General features: G+C 41.0%; 1 protein-coding gene across 4 annotated transcripts in view; it reads left to right on the top strand.

Annotated features, from left to right (window-relative positions):
• LOC149817737 (protein DETOXIFICATION 46, chloroplastic-like) overlaps window positions 1–16,041 on the top strand; it is a 79,689-nt gene that overhangs the window by 40,989 nt on the left and 22,659 nt on the right. The window lies entirely within an intron of this gene.

Below are 16,041 nucleotides of genomic sequence, written 5' to 3'. Positions count from 1 at the left end.
TCTACAATAGGTTGTTTATTAGAAACAACTTATTCTTCTTTTTTCCTTTTTTACCTTTTTTATTTCTTCTTTTTGAGCATTGGGGACCCACTTTTGGAGTCATTGGGGCCCCAACGGTCATAAATATGACCGTTGGGAGCTCCCCAACGACTCCAAGAGTGGGGAGCTCCCAATGACTCCATCTCCTTTTTCTTGTATATGGATAGGGTGTTCCCCCTTCGTTTGTATAGAATTCTCTCACTCATATTCTCGACAATATTTACCTTTTTTTGCCTTTTGGCATTATCCCTTTGTGGATTTATGTGTGTGCACTTAAAGTGCTTGTATACTCTCTTTGTTTTTGTCCATTGTTGGACTTGTAAGTGTTCTACACTTGATATTTGTATTTCCTCTTACTTCATTACATGGTATCAAAGCCATTCAGATTCTCTTGATCTTAGAAGCTTTTCTTGTGGTGTTTAAAGATCGTGACAAATGTACTATCAATTTCTTTGTCTCAATCTTTTTCTTATCGTCATGGAGCATGAATCAAGAGTGGAGCTCTCCTTTAAGCTTAATGGATCAAACTACTTGATGTGGGCATCAACTATGAAAAATCATTTTAGAGGGAAGAAACTTTGGGGCTTTGTGATGAGAACCTATCTTGAACCATCATTGAAGCTCACCAAAGTCGAAGAAGGTATTGAAAAAGCTCTCATTGGGGATGATCGTCTTAAAGTCATTCATGATCATCAAATAAAGGTAGAAGACGAGAAAATAACCACGCTAAGATTTTGGCGTGATTTATGAACAATGTTGACATAATAATGTGTCAACATTGTTAAGTTTATAAGAGTTAATGAAGTTTGGTTCTTCCTTAAGAATGTATCAGAGTTACCGGAAGCGCCTAGGTAAGTGGGGAAGTGCGCTTCAGAAGCGCGAAACGTCGTGCTTTCGAAACGCGCGGGGAAGCGCCATTTTTAAATGGGAAGCACACTTCCTTTTAATGGGAAACACACTTCCCATCACGACGACCAGTGGCCAAGAAAGTAAATCCCCAAAGGCGTGTGAGTGACCCATGGATGCATCCAACTGTAAGCTACCTTTTGTAACCCATTTTTCCTAACTCCGATGATTGGAGAAGCCGAGTCTTTTGCCCGTAACTGCCATTAATAGTCTGTCCATCGGAGTTTTGTACCATCCATTTTCTCTCTTGACCAACCGTGGCGAATGAGCACAACGGGGGTTCCTTAACCGTCACCTCGTTCTACATGCTCTGGTCCATTAGACCCATACGAGCATCTTGCCTGTGAAGGCGCATCATCACATTTTATGTGGTTCCAACAAATGTGCTCATCGCACTTTTCAAGGTTTCTTTGACCTCTCATACTACCCATAGTAATGCAACATTCCATCCTTCTCAAAAGGCACGGCTACGATGGTAGGCATGGCTATCTCAAAGGATAACCCAACACATCATCATACAAAGTCATTTATTATGTGCTCAGAGTGTACAACAGAATCATACAATGCTTAGGATCTCTATGGATCCCCATGTACCTCCCAAGTGTCTTGACTTGGGGTCAAGCTAACTACATCTAGCAGTGCACAAAAAAGGCTAGATTAGCCAACTCAAAAAGACGGGATTTCGCTTAGAGGAAATCCCTTTTTCGAGACTGAAGTGTCGGTACTCGATTTCACATCTTTTGTAAAGAGAGAAAATCGGTATGCGCACCTGCACACCCTGCGAGGCCTGCAATAGCGGGGCACTTGAGGCAAGCCCTCACTCCGGGTGTGATAACAATAGCATGCAATAAAACGTAAAGGCAGAAGTATAAGAGCACAAAGAATTCACTGAGTACCAATACCAAATAAGTACTGAAAAGTAGATGCAGAAGGAAATACGTAAAGTAAATAATGTTTCAATTTTTATATATTTACGTATTCCAACATTTTGTTCATTTCTAACTTTTTGCGCAACTTGCCCCTACCTTAGAGGGGTTACAGTTATGCATACGCCTGCAAGCGTAAGAGTTGACAGTCTCGGGCTGTGGGGGCGCGTGCAGCACCGTCGTGCAACCTGCGATGCATAAAAAGGTTAGGACGCCAAGATCCAAAAATAGTTGGGTCTGATAAGACCCGCAGTGGTCGACAACCCGGACCCTCAAATGAAGATAGGCAGGGAGCTCAGCTCCCTGCCGAAGAGCAGCAAAGGCAGGTCTTCTTGTCTGCTGGAACAACAAAGGCCCCCCTGCCATGGCCTTGCAGGCTGTAGAAGCAGGGAGCCTTGCTTCCTGCAGGCCCGAACAACAGTGGGTGAGGGTTTGGGGGTTCGACCCACCTACGAGCCCGATGGAAGGCCACAGAGGTCGCTCCCCCTCTAGCTGCGCCACCGTGACAAAAGAGATAGGCAGGGGTCAGAGTCCTCTGCCAACCAAAGAACAAAGGCAGGGGGCATAGCCCCCTCCTGACTAGAGAAAAAATGAAGGCAGGGGTAGAGCCCCTTGTTGGCCAGAGGAACACAAAGGCAGGGGGCTCCGCCCCTTGCCTGACGAGAAAAGACAGAGGCAGCGGGCGGAGCCGCCCTGTCGGCCATAAAAACACGCAGGCAGGGGGCCATGCCCCCCCTTGCCTGACAAAAAGAAGACTGAGGTAGGGGGCAGAGCCCTCTGTCGGCCGGAGAATGCAAAGGTAGGGGGCTCCGCCCCCTGCCTGACGAAAGGAAGCCAAAGGCAGGAGACAGAGCCCCCTTGCCGGTCAGAGAAAAATGCTGGCAAGGGCCTCCACCCCGCCTTGCCTGCCGAAAAGAAACCAGCGGCAGGGGGCTCCGCCCCTTGCCGGACCGAAAGAAGACTGGAAGAAGGAGAAGAAGAAAAAGAAGGGGAAAAAGACGAGGAAGACCGCGACGAGAAGGAGAGAAACAACAGGAGGGGGGGTTGAGGGTTTAGCTGCGAGGGGAGTCGTCGGCTAGGTCGCAGAGGGGAGGCTCGGGCAGGCTGCCGGTGCCGGGGGTCTATCGATGAGCCGAGAGATCGCAACAGGGAGAGGGAAGGAACAACGGGAAGGGGAGACTGTCGCCGGCGAGGGTGGGCTCCGGCAGTGCTATCACCGACGACTGTTCTCACCGCTGGCGACGGGTCGAGGAAAGCGACGAAGGAGAGAGAACACATACAGGGCTACCAGTGTGGGTTTTCGGCAGTCGACGAGGTTGCTGGAAAATAAAGACAGGGGCGAGGCGGTCGCTACCAGGTGGGGAGGGGCGGCCTACGTGTGGGGGAGGGGCTCACTGACTGTCCCTCCCCCTGCGTGTTTTATCTTTAAAACACGTAGACGGTGGGCGGTGCCCGACTGCCTATCTCCTTTTGGATCTGGGTTGGGTCCAAATCTGGATCCAACCCGAGTCCAATAAATTTTTTTTGGATTTTACATCCTACCCTCCTTAAAAGAATTTCGTCCGCGAAATTTCATTGCATGACTACCTGTAGAGATCATAGTCTAAGTTAATCAGTATCAATGAAGATGCACATATTTTTGCGAGATCCCAAACATATAAGCTTTTAAAGTAACTAAGACAACACATAATGATTTTCTAAGAGAAGTTTTAAGCAAAAAGTTGGTCTCAACAAAATTCATATGTGAAAACTTTGCTTGGCAAAATCCGTCCTAAATCACAGAGAGTCTTAACCCAAGACTGCTAGAGTGTATATTCATTATCAGGTCATCGTTTGTTGCCCTCACCATGTCTAACAGACTTTGTCCTGAATAACCTTAACTTATTCCCATTTCTGAAGGCTTTATGCGGCCAGCTATCAGGACTTCACTTAAGTTATCATTCTCAGAATGGCCCCATCTTTCCATAGAAGACAAAAACTTATCCTCGTATCAAGATCTAAAATCAGTAGGGATCTGATTCTCTAATCTGAAACCAGTATATAATGATGCTACAACAGAAAGTCAAATCTATAGATTCATAACTTGCTATATCAATCAATCTCAGAAGATCATCATAACACACCATAATTCTTTATGTAATCAAAATCCACAAGTTCCACGCCGGATCACCTGGTCTGGAAAATGTACGACCTCACAAGGAATTACCGCCCTAGATGGTTTGCCTGGTCTTGGACAATACACTTCCTCACAGGAATTCATCGTCTTTGCAGCTACCCGCTCTTGGACAATGTACTTCCTCATAGAGATTTACCGATCTAGCCGGATTACTTGATCTTGATCATACATACCCACACAGAGAATCCTTTGCGGACAAGGTCCTCAACAAGTACCATATTCAGTGATGCATGCATCAAAACAAATGACCGCTCTCATGGTCGATAGCCACCAATAATGGGCACAAGTATATATATCATCAATACGCATCACATCACTTCATATGACACTTAAATCACAAGATCACACATTTCATCATCAAGGTTTCATAAATCATAGTTCACTATTGAACTTAAACATTTATCGCATGCCTTCAATATTTCATATCACGTGACATTTCAATCACATCATACAAAAGCATATTATCCAAGGCATCATATATTGTCACATGGAACATTTTATTTCTAAAATTGAACCTCGAAGCATGCATAACTCAAGCATGAGTTCTATGCACACGTGAACATGCAAATATCATAATACGAAGCAACTAAACCTCAACATACGTAACTCTTACGTAGTTCAAGTAATTCACACAGGATTCAAATCGCATATGCATCTAAGACATTTAGATCATTGCGTCATTTTCCTATGCATTTACTATCAAAACACATCGTATTCGACCATTCTAGCATGAAACATACACACATATCTTTAAGACATTTTGGTCAAATATCCATGATACTCATCAATCACGCTATGCAGGGATGATATATTCACTCAGACAATCATAATGCAATCTTCTGCAATGAAACTACGTGGGCGTGATACATCATTTACCTAATACGCCAACTCTAATCATTTGTAGGCGTGATGCGTTATCAACTTAATAAGTCAAAACTAATTATTTGTAGGCGTGATATGCCATTCACCTGTGTAGTCAAAACTAATCATTCGTAGGCGTGAGGTGTCATTCACCTAATTGCTAATATAAGCATCACAATCATAAGAATCTCGGGGGCACAAAGTTCATATGTAATTTCATTGATAAGCTTTCACTTGACAAAAATACGTACCCAAAACACACAAAAAATCTTAAACTAAGACTATCAAAGAGTCTATTCGATATTCTCTATATGTTTCGTCATAGTGGAATAGACACTGTTAGACACTACTCTTTGCGGTTACTGTTCAAGTTGTTCTTGCTGCTGCTGAAGAGGCTGGGGTGTGCCGCTCATCCGATGGAGGTCATCGCTTTCTTCTTGTGGCAATCGCGGATAAAGTGGCCTATCTTGCCACAATACAGGCAACCGCCTGTTTTGCGAGGGCAAGGTTGTTTATGGTGTTTATAGTTGCACTTCAAGCATAACCGGATTGACAGTTACCGTGGCTTGCTTCCTCTACTTCGTATTTATTTCTCAGATGGGGGTTTCTGCATTCTATAATCTGTAAGTGGATATTTGTTATCCTTATTATCTCCATCAGACTTATTGTCGCGTCTTGGTTTAAGGTGTCATTCTTTAGCAGAATGGCCCACCTTTCTACATAAGATACAAACATCGGGGTCCCGGAGGTACATTTGACCTGGGAGAGCATGAGGGTTATCACATCGTCCTAGGTTGGTGCTTTCGCAAACCAACCCTACCTTATAATCTAGGTTCTGGACTATTGCTTGGAGTTGTTCAACTGCTCCGGTCAATGCATCTATTGACTTGAATAGTTCATTGAACAACATCTAAGCAGAAACAACTTTCTTTAATACAAAATAATTTAAATAATAATACTTACAGTGCGATTCAGATGCCGGATGATCAAGAATTACGACTTTCCATGTCGCTCTGATACCAAGTTGTAACGCCCCAAAATCCAAGACTTGAAACTTTTAGAAGAATTTAGAAAGCTTTTGAAATCATTCGATTATCAAAGTTTAAATAGTAATTCAACGGAAAATGATGTTTGAAATAGCAAGTCAATGGACCTTGAGCGCATTACAGCGTGAACAAACCATTTTTGAAATCCGTACAAATATTGGAAACCAATGGATTCAGAATGTGGTTTTAATAATTAAGAATTTATACAACTGATTTGCAACTCATTATATTTACTAAAACCAAAACGGGAATACAGTTTTAATCATTCAAGGTTTAATCAAAAGAGACTTTGAAAGATATTCTTATACCAATTTTACCAAGAAGTCCTTATGAGCGAAATGTTAGGGAAAGAGTCTCATCTTGATTGCATCACGCCATCGCAGTCCGAAACAACGCCTGTCAATACAATGTGTCAGTTTTGCGAAAAATCAGTCGGGGTGTAAAAGACATGAATGAACAAAGACAACTATAAGCAAGATAATTACTAAACTAAACAGGAGAAGCAAAACTCGCTGAGCTAACCATACATGTTGTCGAGTATTGCAAGCAAAACTCAAATAAAGCAAGTAGCTAAATCCGAAAGCAGTGAATAACAATGTGCTAAGACAAGCAGAATAAGCAATTCTAGCAATCCAACTGATTATGACGGAAGAGAGTAACTAACTCAATTACATAGTCAAGCAGAGTAACTGAGTAAGATAAGCATTATAGCAGAGCTCACAATGCATGCAATTACCAATAAATTCTCTATCTCCACAAGCAGGTCACTAAATACAGAAAGTGGCCAAGTACAGTAACAGTCAAACCATCAAAAGTGTACACCTAACTGAAGTGTGATCAAGTTATTTTTAGCTCTGATCATTAGCTGGCCATGTGGGTATGCACATGACACGAAACGTAGAAACAGCTGAGACCATCCCGGGGGTTTATTATGCCATGGATGCATCCAACTGTAAGCTACCTTTTGTAACCCATTTCCCTTAACTCCGATGACTGAGAAAGCAAAGTCTTTTGTCCGTAACTGCCATTAATGGCCTCTCCATCGGAGTTTTGTACCATCCGTTCTCTCTCTTGACGAACCGTGTCAAACAATCCATGTCAAACGAGCACAACGGGGGTTCCTTAACCGTTGCCTCGTTCTACATGCTCTGGTCCATTAGACCCATATGAGCATCTTGCTTGTGAAGGCACATCATCACATTTTATGTGGTTCCAGCAAATGTGCTCATAGCACGTTTCGAGGTTTCATCGACCTCTCGTACTACCCATAGTAATGCAACATTTCGTCCTTCTGAAAAGGCATGACTACGATGATAGGCATGGGTATCTCAAAGGATAACCAACACATCATCATACAAAGTCATTTATTATGTGCTCAGAGTGTACAACAGAATCATACAATGCTTAGGATCTTTATGGATTCCCATGTACCTCCCAAGTGTCTCGAATTGGGGTAAAGCTAACTAACTACATCTAGCAGTGCACAGAAAAAGGCTTGATTAACCAACTCAAAAAGACGAGATGTCGCATAGAGGAAATCTCTTTTTCGAGATTGAAGTGTCGGTACTCGAATTTGCGTCTTTCCTAAAGAGCGAGAATCGGTATGCGCACCTGCACATCCTGCGAGGCCTACAATAGTAGGGTCACTTGAGGCAAGGCCTCGCTCCGGGTGTGATAACAATAGCATGCAATAAAACGTAAAGGCAGAAGTATAAGAGCACAAAGAATTCATCAAGTACCAATACCGAATTAGTACTGAAAAGTAAATGCAAAAGGAAATACGTAAAGTAAATAATCTTTCAATTTTTATATATTTACGTATTCCAGCATTTTGTTCATTTCTAGTTTTTTTACGCGACTTGCCCCTACCTTAGAGGGGTTGCGGTTATGCGTACGCCTGCAAGCGTAAGAGCTGATAGTCTCGAGTCGCGGGGGTGCGTGCAACACCATCGTGCAACCTGCGATGCATAAAAAGGTTAGGACGCCAAGATCCAAAAATAGGAGGTGGGTCCGATTAGACCCGCAGTGTTCGACAACCCGGACCCTCAAACGAAGGTAGGCAGGGAGCTTAGCTCCCTGCCGAAGAGCAGCAAGGGCAGGGCTTCCTGTCTGCTAGAACAACAAAGCCCCCTGTGCCAGGACCTTGCATGTTGCAGGCTGCAGACAATGGCAAAAGAAGGGAGCCTTGCTTCCTACAAGCCCGAACAACAGTGGGAGGGGGGTAGGGAGTTCGGCCCACCTACGAGCCCGATGCAAGGCCACAGAGGCAGGGGCTTCGCCCTCTGCCTGCAGGGACAAGGGGAGACAGTGGCTGCGGCCCTGTCTGCCCGACAAGAACATAGAGAAAAGTAGAGGGGCCCGACCCCTCCCCAGCAGAGGCGGAACACAGGGAGGGGCTTGGCCCCTCCCCCTCCAGCTGCGCCAGCGGGACAAAAGAGATAGGTAGGGGGCGGAGTCCCTTGCCAACCAAAGAACAAAGGCAGGGGGCAGAGCCCCCTGCCGACTAGAGGAAAAACAAAGGCAGGGGCAGAGCCCCTTGCTGGCCAGAGGAACACAAAGGCAGGGGGCTTTGCCCCCTTGCCTGACGAGAAAAGATAGAGGCATGGGGCGAAGACCCCCTGCTGGCCATAAAAACACACAGGCAGGGGGCCATGCCCCCCTTGCCTAACAAAAAGAAGACCGAGGTAGGGGGGAAGCCCCCTGTCGGCCAAAGAGAAACACAGGCAGTGGCTCTGCCCCCCCCTTGCCTGACGAATGGAAGCCAAAGGCAGGGGACGGAGCCTCCTGCCGGCTAGAGAAAAATGCAGGCAGGGGGCTCCGCCCCACCCTGCCTGACGAAAAGAAACCAGCAGCAGGGGGCGCCGCCCTCTGCCAGACTGAAAGAAGACAAGGAGAAGAAAAAGAGGGGAAAAAGGCGAGGAAGACCACAACGAGAAGGAGAGAAAGAACAGGGGGGGGTTGAGGGTTTACTTGCGAGGGGAGTCGTCGGCGAGGTCACAGAGGGGAGGCTCGGGCAGGCTGCCGGTGCTGGGGCGCTTTCGATGAGCCGAGAGATCGCAACAGGGAGAGGGAAGGAACAACGGGAAGGGGAGATTGTCGCCGGCAAGGGTGGGCTCTGACGGTGCTGTCGTCGCGGTTGTGCTCGCCGATGGTAGTGGGTCGAGAGAGAGAGAGAGAGAGAGAGAGAGAGAGAGAGAGAGAGAGAGAGAGAGAGAGAGAGAGAGAGAGAGCATGAGGGGGCTACCGGTGTGGGTTTTTGGCAGCCGGCGAGGTTGCTGGAAAATAAAGACAGGGGCGAGGCTGTCGCTGCCACGTGGGGAGTGGCGGCCGACGCGTGGGGGAGGGGCTCGTCGGTGGGTGGTGAGGCGGTGCTCGGCTGCCTGTCTCCTTTTGGATCCGGGTTGGGTCTAAATCTGGATTCAACCCGGGTCCAACATTTTTTTTTTGGATTTTACATCCGATCCCCATATATCTGAATGCACTAGTTCAAATGGTCTTTTGAAAATAAAATTGCTATGTGAATACGGAAGATAATGCATTTTTCCAAGGATATAATCATTGCAAGTAAATGTCTTTTCATTACAAATTTTTTCTAAAAAAGGAAAAAGATACAACTTGAAAATACTAGCGTGACCAAGCCTTTTGTGCCAAGTCCCAAGATCTTTAGATTGAACGAGATTATAGAAAGATTTGAATGGCAAAGACAAAAAATCCATGTAATATAGTTCTCCTCTTCTATGGCCTTGCCCAATCCGCTTCTCGGACCAGAGATCCTGTACATAGCAATTGGTTGGTGAAAAAGAGACACTATATCCAAAATCGGTAATTTGATAAACAAAAAAAGGTTTAAATTAAGTTTTGGAATTATTCTAATTTTTGGAACATGAAATTCTTTGTTTTGTCCAAAAACTTTTTTAAGACTATCCATTCCTTCAACATCTAATGATGTTCCATCGACCGCGTAAACGAATGATTTAAAAGTATTGAGACTTGGTTTGGATAAAAGAGATGCATTCAGAGTCATGTGGAAAGAGGCACCCGAATCAAGGATCCAAGAAGACATACCGGGAGTGGATGAGATTGCGACACTGGAAGTAGAAGGTGTGGAAGAGTTCATCATCATGAATTGTTGGAGAGTTTCAGTAAGTTGAGCAATGAAGTCTTCTATGTCTCTATCTCTCTGTGAATATTCACTTGAATTGCTTGGACAATCTCTAACGAAAGTCACATTTCTTTTGAGCTTAAGACAATCCGGTCGAAGATGTCCTGGTTCATTATAATGGTGACATATTTTTTCTTCTTCCACCATTGTTATTTTTTAAAAAATGAGGAGGTTTATATGTCCTCGTGTTATTTCCCAGCCTAGATACTACATGTACCTCATCAATATCTTTCTTAAAGGTCAAGCGAGTTTCTTCTTGGCATAAATCGACTAAGATTTCACTAAGAGGGGTAGATGCCTTATGAAAAAGGGACCCTCTTATTTGTTCAAATTTAGGACGAAGAACATGAATAAATTGAAAAAACCTCTCTCTCCACTTGCTCTTGCCTCATGGCAATAGCACTTCATTCCCATTGTGGTTTGAGAAGAGCAAGTTCATCCCACAACGAAGATAGAGTAGTATAGTAGTCTCTAATGCTTATATTCATTTGCTTGGTTCCTCTTATTTTTTCTTGCAAAAAGAAATGCCTAGTGATGTCTTTTTAGTGTAGATACCTTTCATAAAGAACCATGATTCATTTGCTTTCTTGAATTTGGCAAGGTTGGTGCAAATTTTGAGCTTTACATTATTCATGAACCATACCAATATTTTGGCATGCTCACTTTCTCGATCTTCAACTTTAGATTGATATTCTTGAATAACTTTGACATTTTCTTCTTCATTCAAGGCTTTTTATTCATTTTTCTCAAATTTGGTAAGCTTTAATTGTGGTTCCAGAATGGTTCCACGTACATATCCCCAAAGTCTTTTGCTTTTGAGGTTGTTTTCCATTGCGGCCGACCACATTCTATAGTTGGTTCCATTCAATTTGAATGAAAGATCGATCTTTGTATCTTTGTTGGCCATGGAGGAAGTTGAAGAAGAACAAATATAGGATACTTAAAACTTCTCACACGTACGCAAGAGTGCCCCAATGATGCTTTCACAACCAAGCTCTGATACCATGTAATGAAATGCTAATGAAAAAAAATAATGTCACTAAGTGACTAAGAGGTGCACAAGCAATAGGCCACTAACGGGGCAAAAATACAATAGGCCACAAAGTGACAATTGACTAACACCCACAATATGAGAGAGAGAGAGAGCTAAAATATATGTAAACCTTTATTGAAAAAAGCTTTAACAAGCTTACAATATAGTGGGGCAAACCCCCTTATTTATACACAAAAAAGAACCAAAGAGAGGGGCTTCACAAAGAGTCGTTGGAGCCCCTCCATTGGTCATATATATGATCGTCAGAGGGGTCCAACGACTCTATGGTGGACCCTTCATTAGAAAAGGAAAAAGAAAGAAAAAAAGAAAAATAAAGAAAAAAAAATAAAGAAATTGAAAAAAGCATATCTATAATGGATATGCTTATGTGCATGTGAAAATACTATTTTACCCCTAGTGGGTATTACAAAATATATATATATATATAATGTCTATATTTTAACACATAAGACATGACACCAATGCATATTCATGGCTAGTGAATAATTGCAAACTTTATAAGCACAATCAGATTTATCATATTGGATTAGAATCTAATTTTTTTGAGACCGACCAATTTCATCACTCATTTGGTTCAGATTCAGTTAACTATCCATGACTGACCAAATTTTATAATTCCAAAAGAAATCGGACTTTTGAGACAGCATAGTAAAATTTCAGTTTTTCAAAACCCCTTTCAAAATTTGATTTCTAATCTGTTTAACAAAATGATTTACTCAGATTTAAGAGAACAAATTTCATACATAAAACTATAATCAGATTTCCAATGCATGACAGTCAAAACAGAAATCAGATTTGCAACATAGTAAATCACATAACTGAATGTGTGTGCAACTCAGACATGCATAACCAAAAAAATCTCAGCATGCACTGACTGCAACACTTATTACATATAAATATATTTATGCTGATCGATATATATATATATATATATATATATATATATATATATATATATATATATATATATATATATATATATATATGCTGACTGATACATGAATCCAATCACTAATTTGGGTTGGACTGATCCTTGGGATCAGCTCAAAGACCCAAGTACGTTGGAATTAATAAATCTGGAACAAGAGATCCATTAAATCCTGCTCCTTAACACCGATCATGCTGCAACTCTAGGTATTTTATAACTCTACAGGTTGTAAAAAAATAACAGTCAAGGTAAATTAGATTTCTAACTGGCGATATTCTTTAAAATCTGTACAGGAATTATGTATTAAGGTAACCATAAATGCATGGAAAAAATAATCAGAATATGCAGAATTCTGAGTATGCGAAAAAATTGTGTATGCAAATTTAAGCACGCGAAAACCAAACTGTTTATGATATACACAATGACAAACTGATTCAATTACGCAAATTGGCTTATGCTGATCAAGGCCAAAAACACAGAGAAATCTCCGGTTTTTTCATTATTATCTAATCATGTTTAGGTATAATAAAGTATGACAACATACATCTGTACTTAAATATGAGGCCCAACAACAATTAAACCTAAAAAAGAGATACATATATGTTTTTAGGGCTTGACGTCACCTATGAAAGTTACCCATTCATACCAGAATTAAACAAATTAAAATAATATCAGCAAATCTAACAGCAGTGTTCAAAAATGATAAAATTTCATCTGACTAAAACGAAGGCATGAAGGAACTAACACAAGGCAAACAGTCCGATTAAGATGCGTGAACCCCAGTTCAAGAAAAGAAAACACAGATGAATATATATATATATATATATACATATATTAAACCCAAGAAGAATCTGATTCCAAACAGCAGTAAGTCTTGATCGAATTCATCAGAATTACCTGATCGTGAATATCGAACCACTGATTTTTTCAAGAACCCAGATTTCAGACTTTTCATATGTCGAAACTACAGATTTATATATTAAGCCTAAATCCTGTAAAACAAAATGCAGATTTGAAATTTACAAGTCTCACGTGCGCTGATTCCAAGAACACACAGAGCCAAATTCAAACCAATACATTAAAAATTATCAGCAAGAGTTTCAAAAAGGATTTAGGTTCACAAAAACTCTCATCAGAAAACTGATACCTGAATCAGTGAAAACAGCCAAAGTATAAAAGAGAGTTAAATCTGTGCATAGATGCACAGATTTAACTCTCTTCTTAAATCCATGCTTGATTCAACCAGAACCCAAATCCCTTCTATCGAATTAAGAGAGAAACTCATACCTTTGCTTGTGGCTTCGTAAAAGAAGAAAGTTGGAGAAGAGAACACGTCAGCCTACAGCCTTTTTACCTCTCTCTATGCTCTCTCTCTCAGCCACGGTTCAGCCCCTTTTTCCTCTCTATATATTTTTCTCTTGGCCTTCTCCCTCTCTCTGAAAATCGATATTGAAAGAGAGGCTGTTATGGTTTCTTTTATAGAGCTAAAGGGACTCCCTTAAAGGGACGTCCCACCATATTGAAATAGAAAGGCTTCTATTTCCTTATGGAAATAGAAGTTTTTCCAATTCAAAACTCTTATACTCACACATATATATATTATATATATCTATCATTTTATAATAATCTTATTATTAGTAAGATTTTAAATTTTAAAAATAAAGATTAATTTATCCTAACGTAAATGGGTTATGGATCTTGACAATGGGTCCAAGATCCATATCATAACCGGACCATGGATCTTGGCATCAGGTCCAAGATCCATATTATAACTGGATCATGAATCTTGGCAAGGGGTCCAAGATCCATATCACAAATGGATCATGGATCTTGGCAATGGGTCCAAGATCCATATCAAGATCCGATTAATGTCAGCCACTAATATATATATATATATATATTATTACATCAATTTAAATAATAAAAATACATTTATTTAATACAAATTATGTTTATTAAAATTTTAAAATTAGGCAAATTTTGCGAGATATTACAACAACAACTCAGTTGCTTGCCTTAAGCACTTGACATTCTTTTATAATCATCTGATATGGAGCTTGGTGATATGGAGCTTGGTTCAGTAGGCTCACATGTGGGTTGCGAATCAATTGCTTTTTGGGCAGTTCTCTATTAAGTTGTAGCATTCCATTGAGTATGTAACGGCCCCAACCGACCTTCGTAAAAATAGTGATTTTTTTTTAAAACAATTGTAGAAATAAACTCAGGGATCCGGAGCCTCATAAATTTAATATTTCAAACCACAAACTAAACTGGGCGTAGAATTGAAGAAGAATAATCAAACACTATTAATTCAATAATAATGTCAAATAGTCTCCAAAAAAATCGTTTATCATATAAAAGCCACTCTATCAAAGAACCCAAAAGTTAGTCACAAGGCTCGCAGTCTCTGGCCAACAAGTCAAGACATCACTAAGCATCAAGACCTGTAAAGCATTTTTATAAAAGCAGATAAGAACTAAAGTCCTTTATACCATGGTTGCCAGTTGAGGAAGCGGGAGCGGGAAGCGATACAGGAAGTGGGAGCGGGAAGCGAGGTACTTTCAAAATTTTAGGAAGCGTGGGACCACTTAGGAGCGAATCGGGAATCGTCTCGGAAGCGACCTATGAAGCGAGGAGGAAGCAAAATAAATAAATAAATAAAATAAAATAAAATAAAATAAAATAAAAATAAAAATAAAAATAAAAATAAAAATAAAAATAAAAATAAAAATAAAAATAAAAATAAAAATAAAAATTGAGAAAATGGAGGAAGCGAGGGGAAAACGTGGGGGAAGCGAGGGGGAAGCACGGGGGAAGTGTGGTGGGAAGCACGCTTCCCATTAAAGGGAAGTGCATTTCCCATTAAAGGGAAGCACACTTCCCATAAAAGGGAAGTGCGCTTCCCTGTGCGTTTCGGAAGCGCGCTTCCCCACTCACCTAGGCGCTTTCGGTAACTCTGCTTTATGCAAATTTATCTAAAAATACAAACAGTAAAGGAACAACATAAACCAAATTCATGCATAAATTTTAGAGGAATATCACAATAACAATCTACCATAATCAACTAACCATTCAAACATCTAAGTTTTACATGCATGTCCATATTAAATGCACACAAATTTAGTTTTGTTTTTTTTTAAACTCGTAGATACTTAAAATGAGCACAAATTCTCGAAGTTCAAGTTAAGTTTTCAGTTTTAGGTTGACACACAATTTGTATTTTATTACTGGGTTCTACACTTGTTTGTCGATCGATATCAGGAATCAACACCATCCATCAGAACATTAAAAATCAACATCTAATGTCGGGACATCAGGGAAATCAACATCCACTGACGCCACTTTCTTGGTATACCAATAACTACAATTGAGTTGATAACACCACCCACAAGCAAAGTAGTTGAATCTCCCTAAAACCGTAGCTCGAAGGTGAACCACTATATCAGGTTTAGGGGCACAATCACACACGGAGTTTTAGTATCCTCACGGTTTCACAAAACCGTCACCCAAGATTCCCATATTGTGGAAGGGACATCAAGGAACAGATTAATTACATTGTTTGGTCTCTTTTACCTTTTTAAATAATTTCAAGTTCTTTCAACATGAAAAACCAGTTTTGGGCCTTGGCCTGCCACATTTTAACAGTGTAATTAATTTTGGAAAACCATAATTTTCAGAAATAAATTTTGCAATGCAGAAATAAAATCAACAATAAGTGGAGCAACACATGCTCCCGGCCTACATGGCCCGTAGTGGTTCACATATATCCACCAATACATCTCAAAAGTAATTTATGCATTATTTGTAAAATTAATGAACATGCAACACACTCATTGTTTCAAAACATGTCTACAATGCACATTCAAACACACAACATGAATGCACATAAAGCCAAACTCATACATATGTGAGCAGATGTTTGCACCATTCATTATTATGATTA

This window comes from Nuphar pumila, chromosome 13, assembly GCF_984573655.1.
Source record: "Nuphar pumila chromosome 13, dmNupPumi1.hap1.1, whole genome shotgun sequence".
Taxonomy (NCBI): Eukaryota; Viridiplantae; Streptophyta; class Magnoliopsida; order Nymphaeales; family Nymphaeaceae; genus Nuphar; species Nuphar pumila.
The sequence above is the reverse complement of the archived record's forward strand: the minus strand, read 5'-3'. Positions and strand labels throughout refer to the sequence as shown.